This window comes from Crocuta crocuta, unplaced genomic scaffold (genome assembly GCF_008692635.1).
Source record: "Crocuta crocuta isolate KB4526 unplaced genomic scaffold, BGI_CrCroc_1.0 scaffold130, whole genome shotgun sequence".
NCBI classification, from domain to species: Eukaryota; Metazoa; Chordata; class Mammalia; order Carnivora; family Hyaenidae; genus Crocuta; species Crocuta crocuta.
The window spans coordinates 5390528-5395083 of NW_027527920.1; positions in this window are offsets into that span (position 1 = coordinate 5390528).

The window sequence follows — 4556 nt, forward strand, 5'->3', positions numbered from 1 at the left end:
GATCCACTGGCTGGGGGCAAGGAGGCGAGCCCAGCCACTCAGATACTCTCTCTCTCTCTCTCTCTCTCTCCCTCTCTCTCTCATCTGAAGTAAGGGAGACAGACTACAGCCCTTGTGCAAGGCCAGGTGCAGGGATGGAGCGGGGAGCCTGCAGGGAGCAGAGAGCTGAGGGCTCTCCCTCCTGACTTGGGCCCACCCTCTCCTGTTCCATCTGGACTATCAACTTCCCTTTTTAAAAAAATTTTTTTTAATGTTTTATTTATTTTTGAGAGAGAGAGAGATGGCGTGAGAAGGGGAGGGACAGAGAAAGAGAGACACAGAATCCAAAGCAGGCTCCAAGCTCTGAGATGTCAGCACAGAGCCCGACGCGGGGCTCGAACTCACAGACTGAGAGATCATGACCTGAGCCCAGGTTGGATGCTTAACCGACTGAACCACCCAGGCGCCCTCATCAAATGTTCTTTTTTTTTTTAATATTTTTATTTATTTCTAGGAGAGAGAGAAAGAAACAGCGTGAGCAGGGGAGGGTCAGAGAGAGAGGGAGACACAGACTCTGAAATAGGCTCCAGGCTCNTTCAAATGGTGGACTGGCAGGCCTCAGCTGATTCGACAGGGTTTTGTAGGGGGGAAGAGAACACAAGGAAGGGGCTTTCCTTCCTGGGAGAGTAGCCTTAGTTTAGCCTGGGTGGACTAAATATTTATTTATTTATGTGGGGGTGGGGGGGAGAGACAGAGAGAGAGAGAGCACAAGTGAGGGAGGGGCAGAGAGAGGGAGAGAGAGCATCCCAAGCACGCTCTGCGTTGCCAGCACAGCGCCTGGCGCAAGGCTCGAACTCACGAACCGTGAGATCATGACCTGAGCTGACATCAAGAGTCGGACACTTAACTGACTGAGCCCCCCAGGCGCCCCTTGTCAGGTTCTTTCTGAGGCCCTTGCCTCTTAAAGCTCACCCCCTCTCCTTGCTTCCTGGGGACATGGGGACAGGCTATTTGAAGCTGGCCTTCTTGTCCTCAGCACTGAATTGAAACCCCTGGGAGAATTCTGCTGTTTTCCTCTCCTGGAGAAGAGGGGCGCAGAGCTAAGGAGCAGAGGCTGCGAAGCGTGGCTCAGATTTGATAAACAGGCGGGAGATTTCAGAAGCAATCAGAGGAGAAAGGACCATACATTATTCCTGGAATTCACAACGCACCGCTAATGAGCTGACGGAGCTGTGATCTGATCGTGTCCTGCCTCCTACGGCCCACCATCGGTGGGTCTGGGACAGGACGCGGGGCAGGGCGCTCTCTGCCGTACGGGTGTCCCCACTGGCTGGCCGCCCCCCCCCCCCAGGATGTGAGGGGTAGGGTGGTGGTATTGGCTGAGCCCTGGGGCCTGGGGGCCCTCCCTGGGATGGGAGGGTATTTGTTAGCCCTCCGGATGTGGCTGGTCATGAAGACCTAGAGAACGATGACAGGTGCCTCCTGACGGCAGGGCCGGGAGAGCGTCTTCCCTGGACCCTGGCACCCTGTTCTTGGACCCCCAGCCTCCAGAACTGCGAGAAAGAAATGGTGACGTTTATAAGCCAACCAGTCTGTGCTGTTTTGTTATAGCAGCCCAAACAACCAACAGTCATTGGAACGCGCTATGTGCCGAGCACTGTTTGAAGGAGCCCCCACACCCACACACATTAGCCCATTGAATCCTTACCACTGTCCCATCTGATAGGTACCATTATTATTACAGTGCCCATTTTACAGATGAGGAAACCGAGAGTAGAGACCTTGACCCTTCTGTCCACTGCTGAACTCTGGCACCCAGAATGGTAGGAATTCAACGAACATGTCTGTTTCACGGCACCGAAATGTGCTGTAATGGGGAGCCCGGGGGCCAACCACCTCCCGGATGATGGCCCAGCGGCACCTGGGAAGTGGACTTGAGGCTCTGATGCCATTTCAGGGGTCTGCCCATGCCTCCTGCCCTCTTTTCATCCACGCTTATTTTTCAAGGCCACCTACATGTAGCGCTTTTGGTTTTGCTCCCGAGTAGATTAGAATTACGATTTAATAGCAGGGCTAAACTATGCATAAAAACTATGGCAAAGCAACAAAAAGCGCAAAGAGAAGCAAATGATGTCCTGTAATAATTTTCTCATGCATGCATTCATTCATTCATTCACTCCCTCAAGGAGCCTTCAGTGGGCTCAGCCCTGGGATGCAGGGATGAGAGTGACTCAAGCTCCGCTTCCGGGGGGAGGCGGCAGTGACGGGTAGTAAAGGCCTGGGGCCAGCAGCTGAGAAGAGCAGGCTCCAGGCCACGGGCTTGCCCTCCCCCCCTTCCCCATCTCTCTTCTCTTCTCTCTGCNACTGTACTTTAACTACAGCTGGGTTAAGTGGGTTTTGTGTCTCGGCTTGAATGGTGTTGGCGTGGGAAGGCTTTGCCTCCACCCCTAACCCTTGACCCCTNCTTCTCTTCTCTCTGCTCCGAGGAGAGCTTTCCCCAGGGCTGGCCCAGCCTAGAGTGCAACCTAAAGGACTCTGATCTGCGGAGAAAAGCAAGTCAGTGCACTTTGTCCCAGGCCTTGGGGGCTGGCTGACCCCTTTCAGCGTCCCTGTGCGCCCCCCACCCCCCGCTCTGATGGCTGGCACAGGGCTCCGGGCCCCTGGCCTGGCTGCACACGCACGCACCTGCTCACTCCCGCGGACAGCCCGGCCGCTTCCCCCATCTGCCGACACAGCGCTGCGGGATGACTGATGGGGCTGCTCTCGCTCTGGATCCCAGAGAGCTCCTTTTGAATAATAACTTGGCAAAATTACTCTTTCTCTTTTTTTTTTTTGCTCTCCCTATTTCTGATTCACTGGCTCTTTCTAAGTCATTCATCTCTCTTGAGTTAGAGGAAAGGAGAAAGAGGAAGAGGAGGTGGAAGTGTCACAGGGGCGAGGGGCCGTGGGCCCCGCCTCCTCCCCTCACAGAGAGCACTGGAGTCCGCAGGCACCTCTGCCCCTGGGCCGGCTCCATTACACCTGACCTCTGCCCACGGGAGAAAAGCCAGCGTGGGAGGGAGGGGAGTGGGGGAGGCGGGGGCCCTTCCGGGACCTTGAAGACAGCCGCCTGCTCTAGTCACATGCAAAGGTCCTGTGACCTACTTGCAGGGATGTTAGGGCTTTCTCACCCTCCGAGGGGAGCAGCAAAGAAGACAGGAAGGAGAGACGGGGGTCGGAGCAGGTCCTGTCAGCTTACCAGCACCTTCACTGACCACCTGCCCTGTGCCAAGTGCCAGAAGGACAGACAAACAGATTCTATTCCCGCCCTCAAGGGGTTCACGGGCTAGTGAATATGTAAGTACAATACCCACAGCACGTGGTCTGGTGGAAGCGGGTCCCGGGCAAGCATATGGGGGAGGCTATTTATTCTGTGGCAAGAGGGACCAGCAAGGCAGTCTTCACAGATGGGTGGGTGACGAGCTGTTCTGAAGCCTCAATCTAGAGGTGGGGGAGGCTGCTCCAAATATCAGGCGCTACAGAGCCTGAGGCTTGAAGGTGTTCGGGAGGACCTCTGTTACATGGTATTTTTAGTTTTTTAAAAATGTTTTATTTTATTTTTGAGAGAGAGCGAGCGAGCAGGGGAGGGGCAGACAAAATCGGAAGGAGGCTCCAGGCTCTGAGCTGTCAGCACGGAGCCTGACGCGGGCCTCGAACCCACGAACTGTGACATCATGACCTGAGCCGAAGTCAGACGCTTGACCAACTGAGCCCCCCAGGCGCCCATACATGGTATTTTTAGAGCATGAAGAGTGAGATGGGCCTTGGCAAGACACGAAAGAGAGGGAAGACCAGTAATAACAGGGCTGTATAGTTTATTTATTTTTGAGACAGAGAGACAGAGCATGAGTGGGGGAGGGGCAGAGAGAGAGGGAGACACAGAATCTGAAGCAGGCTCCAGGCTCCGAGCTGTCAGCACAGAGCCTGATGCGGAGCTTGAACCCATGAACCATGAGATCTGACCTGAGCCAAAGTCAGACGCTTAACCAACTGAGACACCCAGGCGCCCCACACGGCTGTAGATCTTAACTGAGTGCTTAGCTTCTGGGGCGGGGGGCAGGCCTCTGTGCCAGTCTCGGGGCCTGGATGACTGCCACAGGACAGGTGCACGACCAGATCCGCAAAGTGCAGGGGGTGGGTTAGCTGGGAGAGGCTAGAGGCAGGGAGGCCAGCCAGGAGGCTGTGCTGCTGGAGGCCAGGCAACAGGGGGTTTAAGGACCGAACCAGGGCAGGGCCAGTGGGGGAAGGAAATGGACGGGAGAAACTTGTAGAATGTCACATTGACGGGGCTCGGTGATTGGCTGAGGGAGGAGGATGGGCAGGATAGAGGAGTCCATGGTACCTCCAGGTACCACCAGCTGAAACAGGGACCATAGTGGCAGAAACATTCATGAAACACGGCCAAGCGCCTGCTAAGTGGTGGTGCTATTTTAGTCACAGAGACACAGAGACAAATAACTCACTTCTCCCAAATGCTCTTCAGGGATCTTTAAAGGCAGGCTCTCTCTCTCTCTCTCTCTCTCTCTCTCTCTCTCTCT